This window comes from Zeus faber (assembly GCF_960531495.2).
Source record: "Zeus faber genome assembly, chromosome: 9".
NCBI lineage: Eukaryota > Metazoa > Chordata > Actinopteri > Zeiformes > Zeidae > Zeus > Zeus faber.
In genome coordinates, this window is record NC_137197.1 from 7,286,631 (window position 1) to 7,300,439 (window position 13,809).

A 13,809-nucleotide genomic window follows, 5' to 3' on the forward strand; every position below is an offset into this window, starting at 1 on the left:
TCTTAAAAAGGACAGGCACATCACATCCACAATAACAAAATAATGTTTTTGCATTTCCTTTCGTTTCCCTTCCACTTCCTTTGCATTTCACAGATCGTGACTTAAAAGAAAGAAAATATAAATGATAATTCAGCAGCAATCAGAAAATTCAACATCATCATCATCATCATCGTCACACGCCCTTACTCTGCCTCTGTTCCCCGAAATCGGAGACTTGCTGACATGGTGACTTTAGCTAGCCTGGTTAACTTCTGAGATAAAAATGTTACAGAAAGCAAGATAGAGGATATGCCAGCTACGTTACCATGGCAACGAATGTTTTCTTCTAGAGATGCTTTTTCTTCTAGAAGTGTTTTTATTGAGTGTTTTAAGTGTTTTTAGTCTGTTAAGAGACCAATGGTTGGCTTTGGTTCCAAATGCTTATTTCCTCTTTGTAATTATATCATGCAAGTGAAATAAGTATGAATCAAATCTATAGATTACGATTACTTTTTCTGAATAATGTGTGTTTATTGCTATCTCCTTCATGGACATTTTCCAATATGCCATTTACGCTTCTCGAGAAAGACCAATGACGGACCTCGGATCCTCTGTCGAGCACTTAGAGCAGAGAGAGACCTATTTTGGTTCCCAGAAGGACATCTTTACTGCTGTGGTTTGTGCACATTGGAAACTGAAAGCATTGGATCAAGGAGTGGAATGTTGTTCCACATGGGCCTTCTCAGTGCCTACCATCCATCCTCAATGGCTGCCATCCATCCTCAATGGCTACCATCTATCCTCTGTGGCTGCCATCCATCCTCAATGGCTACCATCCATCCTCAATGGCTACCATCTAACCTCTGTGGCTATCATCCATCCTCAACTACCATCACCAGTGCCGTACGGCCCTTCTAGTGAGTAATTCCACTATGACGGTAGCAAAAACTATTTGTGTGAAGTAACCCAAGATCAATTTTCCAAAGGTTTGATATGCATCTTATTATATCTGTAAATGAGCAGGTGATATAAAAGCCCCGGTGCATGTCTTCCCAAACTGGGGTCGGTCAAAATGATTCTTTTTATCTATACAGTTTTTGTTTGTTTGTTTGTGGATCAAAATATTCTGAGGCATTTCTCGGACAAATGATGTCCCGTAGCCTGACTGGGAAGCTGATGAGGTGTCAAGATATGACACCGGAGACACATTCTTTCTTTCCTCGAAGCCTTTCGTTTTCGGCCATGTTTGAGATTTCAGTGGGAAAGCTTGGACTGTAATATCAGGTTGATGTCATGTCGTCAGCAACACATCCATCACCGAAAAAGACTGGTGAAGTATATTTCACAAGGAAAGATTGAGGCGGCAGAAATGTTGTTTAAGTTTATATTTCTGTTATATTCAATCCTACAAAGCAAAGATATTGTTTGATATACACCGATCAGCCACAACATTAAAACCACTGAGAGGTGACGTGAATAACATTGATCATATAATTACAACGGCACCTGTCAAGGGGTGGGATGTAGCAAGTGAACAGTCAGTTGTTGAATTGGATGAGCTGGACGCAGGGAAAATGGGCAAGCCTAAGGATATGAGAGATTTTGACAAGGGCCAAATTGTGATGGCTAGACGACTGGGTCAGAGCATTTCCAAAACGGCAGGTATTGTCGGGGGTCCTCGGTATGCAGGGGTTAGTACCTACCGAAGGTACTCCAAGGAAGGACAACCGACAGGTGCATGGGCGTCCAAGGCTCATTGATGCACATGGGGAGTGAAGTGTAGCTCGTCTGGTCCGATCCCACAGAAGAGCTACTGTCGCACAAATTGCTGAAAAGCGAATGCTGCTATGAGAGAAAGGCAGTTGGATGCTCTTGGCAATGTTCTGCTGGGAAACCTTGGGTCACGCCATGCATGTGGATGTTACCTTGGTACCACCTACCTAAACATTGTTGCGGGCCAAGTACACCCCTTTGTGACAACAGTGTTCCCTGATGGCAGTGGCCTCTTTCAGCAGGATAATGAGCCCTGCCACTCTGCAAAAAATGTTCAGGAATGGTTCGAGGACCAGTACAAAGAGTTCAAGGTGTTGACTTGGCCTCCAAATTCCTCAGATCTCAATACAATCAAGCATCTGTGGGATGTGCTGGAACAACAAGCCAGATCCCTGGGGGCCCCACCTCGCAACCTACAGGACTTAAAGGATCTGCTGCTAACGTTTTGGTGCCAGGTACAACAGGACACCTTCAGAGGTCTTGTGGAGTCCATGCCTCCACGGGTCAGAGCTGTTTTAGCGGCACAAGGGCGACCTTCACAATATTAGGCAGGTGGTTTTAATGTTGTGGCTGATCAGTGTATGTTAGAGCATGTCAGACCTTAACAACAGCTTCTATGATGAATATACGTATGACTGATTCTCAAGTACAAAAATGATCTCAAGGAGAAAACAGATTTAAATAGTGTCATAACCTTGCATATGGCAGTGTATGAGCAGCGCTCATGAGAGCTGCTCCATGGACTCGGTGTCAGTAGGATGGATGTTCTGTCAGTCTGTCAGCTGACAGGACGTCAATTGTCTCTATGTTTTAGCTTCAAGGACATCCAGCGTCTTTGGGTGCATACATGTTGGTGTGCATGGTGCACCGTGCACGTACGTATGTCCGCCTAAGTGTGGAAGTCGTTCCTGCGCTCCCTTGGTCCACGCGTCATGCTCCACCATGCAGAGACAGTTGCAGAGGGAGCTGCTCAAAAAGGTTGGTATGTACTGAATGTTCTTCGGTCAAATCGTAGAATTTCAACTACAACATAAGCGCTGCCAAAGAAAACAAGAATTCTATGTAAAGGTAGGTGATAACAATCAGATTCCAGATCCAACTATGCAAATTGAACACGATGAATGGTACTGTACACTGACCATGATGTGCTGAACCCTCTCTGAACTGGATGGATTGAGAATGATCATCACAATAATAATGAGATTTAATTTATATTGATATGGCATTGATTATTAATCCCCAGGTGGAAATTCATGAACGAAATACAAAATTGATATAAAGTAAAAAAAAAAATTGTGGAATAACGTAACAATCATAAGTGCATTTCAAGGCCCCGAAGAACAATTTACAAATATATAAAGTATATAACAATAAGACCAGCAGCTGCAGGTCTCATTTAACAATCTGTATTTTCCCCCCCTGCCGTGATGTAGGCCCCATGCGTTATTAATGAGACATTGTCCTTGGAATTGTCTTCAGATGTCACATCTTCAACGTGGCAGCAATAAGTAAGACAAGTCAGCTTCAGCAGGGCAGAGACTGACGGGGAATTTCTGAGGTGGTACTTGAACCAAATTGACTTTTCTCATGAATAATAATATGTCTTTGTAGATAAATTACGGTGTGCGGACAGAGACAAATCTCCTATCAAACATGTAAGTCCTTCTCACATTGTAGATCACACGGAACACCGAGACCAACGCCAGTCCAGTGTTCAGTGTAATGCAACGTATCACCTCCAAAATCCTCCTTCTCATGAGTGAAGTTTAGACAATCTGATATACCTTCCAAGAGATATTAAATTGTTGTGTCTGGGACGGACGACCCCCTTCAAACATACACGCATTGCCCTGCATGAGTAAATGTCTGCAGTGGCTACAAGGCATCATTTAGAAATCAATTTTTTAACTGAAAAAGGGGTTTGGGTTGGATACCAACCAAGATGGTCTTATCAATACCAACCACACAAACAAATCATTCAACCTTGGTTTCACCTTGATAAACTATTGTGGAGGAATCCTCATTTACAATGGTTGTTGAGTTACAATGGAAATTAAAATATAATTAAATGCAGACATAAGCTTTTAAAACATTATTAAATACACAAAACATACAAATACAAAACAGAGAAATTATTTCTGTAGGTAGATAGATTTCTATAGATAATTATTTCTGGGAAATACTTTTTTTTTTTTTCTTCTTCTTCTTTCTGAGAGCCAAGTTACCAACCTAATGCATCCTCAATATTTTGGATCAGATTGTGGCACATTCAACCAATTTTGTGATATTTTGCTTTATTCAGCTTGGAGTGGAAGTTGACCGCATGACCTCAAGCGTCTCCAATAACCCTGGTGTTTTTTCCTCCCTCCATGTGACCTTTCTCTGTGGTTATCACACCACTCCTTATAAGCTCTTTTGACATTTCCACGCCCTGACCGCTGCACAAGCCTCGTGGGACCAAACACCCTGAGCAGCGGGGGTCAGAGGTCAAACCAGGCACTTGGTCTGCGTCTTGGCCACCAAGTCTCCGTCTGGACAGAGCGATACTGACAACGAGCCCCCCCCCCCAAAAAAAAAAAAACCTCCAGAAAGAGTATAAAGTAGACAGAAGAACAGAGACCACAGTTATTATCTTCAGCGAAAATAACAGATGCATGCAAAGAACCATAAACAGTTTAGAATTGATATAACCTTCAGTACGAATGTAACAAAAACATAAAGCTGTGGAACCCTATGATGACATTTTTGAATAAGCATCAAATAATAATAATAATTGATTATCGTACAGTGGTTGAAGTCATCGGACAAATGCGATTATTATCGTACATCTGTCAACCCTGAACAAGGTACATTGAAAACAAAGCTTAAATTCAGTATTTATACTGTCTGGTTTCTGGTGTGGTAAGATTTTTCATTTTTCTCATTATTTAGACAGGTAATTCCCACCCAAACACACCTGGTCAAGACAACAGAAGCAATACAACACAAATTTACAGACAGACAGGAAATTCAATACAGAGACGAAATAGAACACATCAAAAAAGCCTAACCCCAACCCTAAACCCCGATAAGTGCAAAGGTGCCGAAGTGGTTATCCAATTTTAAATACTATGTACAAGAGCAAACCTCCACAGACGCTCTCTCCAGATTTCATAAACGTAGTTTGAAATCCCCGAGGGATATCCTGCTGGACAGCTGCAGTTCCTGCTGCAGCGTGCTCCAGGTTGAGGAGGCAGAGTTGGATGGAGGTCTTTTTATTTACCAAATTCTGTCCAGACTGAGGGGATGGAGAGAGTGATGAAGCCTTGGGAGCTGAGGCGTTTATGTACAAAACATCCCCATTGTCCAGGGGAGGCAAGTACTGGGCAGCAACAAGCTTTTTTTCCAGCATTAAAGGAAAACCAGTATTTGCCCCCCGCCAAAAAAGCCCAATTTCAATGTCCTTAAAAGATGATCAACATGAAGAAAGGCTTTCATCAATTGTTATGCCTGAATATTTGTAGGCGGTCACAGTTTCAATAGGGGTACCTTGTACAGATGTGAAGCAGGGAAGAGCAGCTGGCACCGTCATTTTGTGAGAAATGAACAGAGCCTGGGTTTTGTCTGCATTTAACACCAGTCTGAGGTGGAACAGGTGCGACCGAATAGCGTCAAATGCAGACCGCAGATGTTCCAACACCAGCACTGCTTGCGCAACAATATACAATAGTATCATCTGCATAAAGACGTACAGATGCATTAATATTTTGACCCACATCATTTACATAAAATAGTGAAAATTGTGGCACACCTTTGGCGACATTGCTTAGGGTTGGAGCGGTGGTTTGAGAACCAACCAACAGGTCTTGGTCTGACAGGCCCACTGTATATCTGATAATCTCTGGTGTAAATACAGTATATGGCAATACATGGCAGATATTTGCATTTTGAAATAACTGGAGTTAAGTGAAGCATATCTTGTGAAACAAACTCCTTCACACACACTCTCACACACACACGGTGTCAAATAAACGCACCCAGAATGCTGCTTCTTCCCATTAATCTGTTTTTTTTTTTAGCGTCAGAAGTTATTCACTCCCCATTGAAAAAGCAGTAAAACAGTAAAACCCCCTCACAGCCATGGAGCCATGATTATGGAGCCGCCTGCAGGAGTGGTATCACTGGGCTCAAGAGAAGGATAAGGACGGAACCCTAACCTTTAAGCTGCTCAGAATGAGAGCACACGCTGTCGTTATATTATTTAGCATTTGCTGTGAAAATTTGAACGAGCCATCATCCAGTGCGAAAATACATATGTAACTGCTGACAATGCAGGTATTCCTCGACCAAATGAACCCCTGGTAACACATGTATGTCAATTTTCACCCATTCCTTGGGCAGTTTATAATAATATAACTACTTTACCCGTGAGGTAATTGCATCAAGATGCATAACAAATTGGCGCATGAATTGTAGTTTTTGTAGTTGACTAGGGTTAAGGTTACCCTTAGGGTTTGAGACATTTTAAAATGTAAATACATTAAAATATCATGTGTGTAAATATCATGCAATATATATAATAATTTGTTTTTGCTCCTCTAGAAGCCAAGCATGATATCAACCTTGTTTTAAGACAATCATGTTTTATTAACAATGTCATGGAGACTACACTACCCAAAATCCTAAGTGTAACAGCGATGTCTCTGATTTGTGGCGCTTCCTGTTACTGGGGAAATGTTTACCGCACTGGCTGATGGGTACATTCAAAATTTCAGCGCAGTCGCTGATAGTTATATCCAGTAAATTGTTTCATTCTATGAATGAAATTTATTCTTTATTTTGTGCTAGTCAGAACAAAATTGAATCCCTGCATTTGAAATGTAATGGATCCATGTCCCCCCACCCCCCACCTCCCCGCTGTGGCCTTACTTTCGTCAGACTTGTTTTAGTTTTAGTGTATGTATCTACACCTCCCACCTTCCCCATGACCCCCCTGCTTCTTAAGTCGGAGAAAATCTCCCCATTTAAATGAATTGGTTTAAATGTTGTTATTTGTAGCACAAAAAAGTAGGACAATCAAAAGGTTCAATAGATACATTTCTCTATTTCTATTTGTGAAGATTGACAGATGGTCTGAAATATGATGTAAGTGCTTTTTAATACATATATCACATTAGAAAAAGTCTCGGTTTTAATTCACAATACAGACACTGTTCAAATCTGGACTGGTTATTCATATGGATCACAGGGGGCTTTCAAACCCCTGTCAGATTTGTGAAACCTTCCCTCCATTTGTCAAAATCGCTAGAAAAAGTATTTTTCTCAGGTTTCTATATTTACCCTCTAGAGTCCACATGAATAACCAGTCCAGATTCGATCAGTCTATGTATAGTGGTTTTTATAGATCTAGACCTGGTCTGATACGGTCCACATCGTGAAAAAAAAATCAAAAATCCTATTTCTATCCATTTTCACTCTTTTTGGGCTTTTTTTTTTTTTGGTGGTTTGGACAAAAATGTACACAAAAGAGAAGCTGCAAAAAGAGAGATAAGAGCTCTCAACTGTCGGGTATAAACACACACAGGCACATGCACACACACACACACACACACCAGCCATCTGCCCGTTGGCCGCAGTCAAAGTGCCGGAGTGCATTTGTAGCTGCCGGCAACACGCGAGATCGCGAGGATACACCATTAATTTTCTATCTGAGTGCTGCAGTTAACCTCCTGACGGCCAGTCAGCCCCCTGTTAAAGAGAGGGGGCGGGTCAGAGAACCACAGAGCGAGCCAGAGAGAGAGCGAGAGAGAGAGAGAGAGAGAGAGAGAGAGAGAGAGAGAAAGAGCAAATGAGAGCACTCAGCTGGGGGCGATAATGAAGTCCAGCCATCCTTGAGGGCAGATTGCTCCTCTCCTAACGAGTCGTCTCTCCTCCACCCTCCCTCCTCCCTTCGCATCCGCCCTGTTCACCAGCCACCCCCCATCACATTTGATTACTGTTCCTGCGCTAATAGCCTGGGGTCCTCAGTCTTAACGCATTTTGTCAAGCCACATAAATAAGTAAAGTCTAGCGAGGTCTCGTAGAAGTCACGGCCGAGCTCGGCAGGGTGAACTTTTCCAAGGCCACGTTTTAGCGCCTCGAAGTCAGCGGCGCCCGCCAAACATTTAAATTCAGAGCGAGTTTCTGTTTTTCCACCAAATCATCGAAACAAAAGCGGTGAAGCAAAGTGACAATCTAAAACAACGACAAAAATAAATAAATAAATAAATAAATAAATGCCGTTGTAGTAAACAAGTGAACAATGAAGTAAGGATGGACAAACAATGAAGTGAAGAGATGTAATCCAAGCAAATAAGAAGAGGTAAGTGAGCGCACGAGTAAATCAAATAAATAAACTCACCGGGAGAAGAATGCCGCACAGAAAGCTGTGCCAAGGAGTGTCGCCATTAGAAAAACAGTCTTAAAATATGAAATCGTTTATATAAAAGAATTATAGAATATAAATCATGCAATAAAGATAATATGAATAAAATAGAGATATTAAAAATGTGTTCTCTTTCTTTCAAAAATAATCAATATTCTTTGAATAATAGTGTTGAGACAAGTTCAATAAAGTTTGAGAAAAAAAAAAATATTAAAATATATAATATAAATATATATATATATATATATATAAAGAATAAAGACATTTAGTTAAAAATAAAATACAACACAAAGTAACAATAAAATTAATCTTAAATAAAAACACAATGTTTATATTTTCTTTATTTAGAGGAATGGGACGCGTGATCACTCCCTCAGAGAACACGCAGAGGACCCAAAGCCTACTTGCGTTTTTGATCGACGATATCATATTATTTTCAAGGGCTTCAACGCATGGTTGGAATGATGGATGAATAGATCTGGGGCTGCTTTCTTTATTATTCTTATTTTTGTTAAAAAAAAAGAAAAGTTTTAGATCGGGGCTTTTTTTAGAGATTTTTCATGAACTAACACCATCATTCATGGCTTGTCATATACTTTTCGCATGTTAATGTGAAGTATGAAGTATGAATAAGTATGAACCGATCGTTATCGGTAGTGAACATTTTTACGACTCGCCTCTTTTACCTGATTGGCCAAGCGACCTTAATGTGAACACTGACGACCGCTGCTGTTTGGCTCTCGACCAAGAGAGAGAGAGAGAGAGAGAGAGCGAGAGAGAGAGAGGATGAAAATCAGTCAGGTTATTGGAAAGTTTCTCATCAGCCACTGCAGCAGAGAAACCCACACACTCCCTCTGTGTCGAGTGGATGATCACAGATAATCATAATAATCACAAGAATCATAAGAATCATAACAATCACACCATGTGATCAATTGCGTTTGCGTTGGATGGCGTCGTCATGGCAGCGGGTCGAGGTCGGCGAGCAGCGCGTCAACGTCAGCGACGGGAGTTTTCTCCAAAAAGAGAAGGCTGAGAACTGAGAGAGCTCCCTCTCCTCCTCCCGGTCCTTCCTCTCGCTGTGATTGGCGAGAGAGAGAGAGAGAGAGAGAGAGAGAGGGAGAGAGAGAGAGAACCAGTACACTGCGCTACAATAAGATTTTATTTTGAAATAACATTTTACCAAATTGAAATTGTAAAAAAAATAGAAATTGTATATGTGGCCGTAAATATTGATATTTTGATGGAAAAAACAACCTTAAAAATACATTAAAAAAACAAATAACTAAGGCCCGGCGGGGAGCCAGCTTGAGCCTGGCAGGCCGCCGGGCTTGCAATGCACTGGGGGAAATCCAGGGCCCTGTAAGAGCTTGATGGCGGAAATTCATCAACCATTTGATGAAAAGAATGAAAACAAAAAGTTTGGTTCCGATAAAAATAAAACAATTTGAACCGTTTTTTCTCCAGTGGAAACACAATGTGTTGACGCAACTTAATGCTGACAGTACATCGCAAGAAAAGTGAGAACTATAAATTCATATGCTAAATAGTCCCCACACTCCTCTGAGCTCCAGCGTGGCAGGAATGCGGCGGATGAACTACTAACTACTAAACTACTGGCGAAAGAAGACATTTTCGGAACCTTGAGTTGTTACGGAAAGGTGCCAAACCGTGACTTAACAAATCGGAAACTTCCATATTCCTGTCAACCACTGAGCTCAATACCATCTGTCTCCAGAAGCACACTGATGTTTATTGCAATGCATCCCTTAATACTGCCACTGAAAAGCTTTGATCATCAGTGGAATTAAAATAAAATAATGACGAAGGGGAGTACAGGGGAGAAGCACTGTATCGTGTATTTAATTGGATCAAACAAGCGCCTTTCACACAAACTTGTCAAAGATTGAATGACTCGATCAATACTGAAAAATATCACCAAAGATGATTATTTTGAAAAAAAACCACAGAGACCCTGGTTTTCCTGTGATAAACAAGTCGATGGTTGACTTCTTTTCTGCGTCGAATCAGGAATCCAATTACGGCAAAAACAAAAGTAACATTCGCGAGCAGCAGTTTGAGGTTTCCGAGCCCGAGGAAAAAGCCCAGCGCTGAGCACAAATGAAAAAAACAAGTTATCTTGATGAGTTACAATTCCTGGGTTTTTAAAGATAAGGCCTAAAAACTCATTGACATGAGCAGATTGTTTTCCATTCGAGCTGACATCAGTGCAGCTGGACAAAAGCGGGCGCGGATGTTCTCTGGAGCCCGGCGTGGTTCGTGGGAATTGTCAAAATCGACAAAGGTTGTACGCTGAAATGTCACAGGCCCCGCCTCAACGTTAAAGGCTAAATGACACACAGCAGGACTAGTAAGTCGTGCCAAATGTCATAACACTGAGTCGCTCCAATTATGAGAAGCAGTTTTTGAATTTATTGGTTTGGTGTGTACTTATTTTACACGCATGCATATCAAACATCTTATATTAGTCCCAGACATTTCCTTGTAGGAAAATGCCTCCCACACCAAGTAATACTCGCGAAAAATCACCCATATGGATACCAGGGTGGTAATACCAAACATTTTGGGCTGTGCTGACTCCCATTTAGTGTGTGTGTGTGTGTGTGTGTGTGTGTGTGCGGCTCTTCATTCGGCCGCCCAGCTGATCGCAGTGTGTTCTCTGTCAACATATCTGATCGACTTACGCTTTAAAAAGCCACCGGCTGTGTCTTTGGGGGAATATAAATGGTAAATATCGCTGCTCCCCTCATGCGCATCTGTCCACAAGGTGTGAAGTAATAGAAGATGATAGAAGGAGTGTAAAGGTGACGATGCTTTAAGGCGATGTCAAGTGAGGTTCGGCAATAAAGAGTGGACGTTTTTTGTAAAATTTTAATTTTTTACAATTGAACCTTTATGGGCAATTCAACGTTAAATGGGCAGATCGCATAAAGAGTAGAAGTCGCTTGACAATTTCACACACACACACACGTGCGGGCACACACACACACACACACACACACACACACACACACACACACAGACACAGACACATGCAAACACACGCAGAGCTCTAAGTGGATTAGAGAATGCTCTGATGAGCTCTCAACGGGAATTGTCCTTGACACAGAAGCCAGTGATGGGATGAGAGGGAAACGCCCAAACACCCGATGCTCAGAGAAGGGAGAGACAGGTTCGGACATCGTGAAGGTGCAGAACCTGTCTCTCTGCCTTCTCTGTGTCCTCGGGGAGAGCACTAAGCCCCTCAAACTCTGCAGCACGTTTGGCCGGTGGAATGGATTGTGGCTAAGCTTGGGAGGGAAGGGTTAAATGCATATTGTGGGTGCAAGCGTAAAGCTCTCCACATTCAATGCGCAAGAAAACCCACGGTCTGAGTCTTCATTTTCATTTAATTTTCTCTCTCTTTTTTTTTTTTTTAAACATGGCCCATCCGGCTTTACAGGACATTGCTAATATAACAATGTACATATGAACCGTCCACATATGTTCACGGTTAAATATGAATAAATGTCACACCGACAGCTGGTGTTGAGGCATAAACACATGTTATTTATGAGGCGTTACCCCTGGGCCACACCAGAAGCGACATCATCAGCCAAACGTCAGCTATTTGCATTTGTCAATTTCTCCCGGGTCCGACTTCACTCCGTCTTTAACGCGCTTGCGTGAACGGCGTTGTCGAGCCTTTAAACTTCAAATTGTGAAATGTCTCAACTTTCAATGGGGAAGTGAATTAAGTGGATCTTCGCTTTCGTTTTCAACCTTTTACTTTTCATTTTATTCACCTTTGGAGTTTGTTAATTAGTGTAGTTGGATTAGTTCATGAGTTTTGGTTGGATGGTTTATATTTCACAGATCAGCTTCTGGTTTGAATACAATGAGTTTTATCACTGGAATGATAATTCATCTTTGATACATTGCGGCTACTGACAGGAGGAAGGCGCTGCCGGTTCTTCTCTGTGGGTCCAAAGGAGAAGACACTGGGATGGCAGCGCTGGGTTGATCCCATTAACCAGAGGAGAATGTAAGAGATTTCCACAATGTTTATATGTGTATTTATTGAGTGTTTTCTGATTTTTTTTTGTTATAAATTATTTGTGGTTCGATTATTAAATGAAGAAAAACATGCAATGGATATATTCTTGTATATTTGATGAAACATATTAATAGCTTAATAATATCTTGTAAATAAATTGACAGATTTCTCTACTACTCAAATCTATTGCTTGACGGGTCAGTTTGACTAGAGCCCACATGTAGTGACTCCAAGCAGCAAAGACAGGCACGGTATACCAGACCAATAAAAGTTTAAAAAGCTACTTCCCAAGTATGAATTAAAATATGAAGTCTATTCCTGGGCGTGATATTTGTTTTAGTGCTGCAATGATAATATTCTCTTAATATAATAATCTCTTAATATTTTCTCCCAAATAGGAGCCTTTGTGTGTGGAGTTTGCATGTTCTCCCGGTGCTCACATGGGGTTTCCTCCACCTAACATCAGTAAGGACCCCCACCAAAAACATGCACACATCATCTTCTGACCAGCGATGGACGCTCATCACCAGGTCCCCGGGCGCGTCCACGTATGCTGCCCACTGCTCCAAGCTGTGCCCCCGGAACAAGGACAAGACAGGATGGGTTAAACGCAGAGGCCTCATTTCACCGGCCACCATCCAAAAAGCATGTGCATGTGTGTGCGTGCATGTGTTGTAGTGTGCTGTGCTGTGTGACGATTGAAGATTGCTCTGTTCTGAGTGAGGTTTCAGGAAAATCTTTTAGTTTGTCAGTAATCCACGTTAGGATCGCACATCAGCTATTCTCTATATACAAGGTGGTTGATGCAAACCAAGCTTGGTAAATAAATATTTTCACCAAACACATCTTTTGAACGGAGCTCTACGGGAATCTACAGTCCGGTTCAGACTCTGCCCCCCACGGAAAAACAGAGCCGAGTCCAGGAAAAAAAACGGGGTTTCGCAGCCTCTTCTTCTTGCCGCTTCTTTATCGCTTAACGAGAACACTACTCTACCTTCCTGTTCTGTACCTTCCCTGTGTACTGCATTATACAGCGGCTCCTTCATGAATATTTCCTGTATTTTACTACTTGATAATGAATTATCGTTTATCATTTTTTAAATATAATCTGATATTAAGTCTATTCTACGCTGATATACGCATACTTTTACCTATTACCCTTTTTTTTTTTAATATTATTATTAATATTATAAGTGTGTGTGTGTGTGTGTGTGTGTGTGTGTGTGTGTGTGTGTGTGTGTGTGTGTGTGTGTGTGTGTGTGGTGCAGGACACAACAGTGCGATGCAGTGTCGCAGTGGCTGCTTATTCTCCAGTGAGTCTTTGCTGCCTAGCACCCTCTCTCTGCTCAGCAGGGATTAGGCACACTAAGACGTCCGCACGCGCACACACACACACACACACACACACACCCCCCCACACACACACACACACACAGCAAACACTCTCTATGCTGAGCCTTTGGGAGAGGCTGTAGTACCAAAAAGCAGCCGGAGAATAAAGGGTAATAAAAGTTCCATTTACAGAGAGAGAAACTGTCCCTAACAGGAGGGACGCTGACGACTCTTATCAGAGAGGTGAGTACGGCCGACTGCTGTG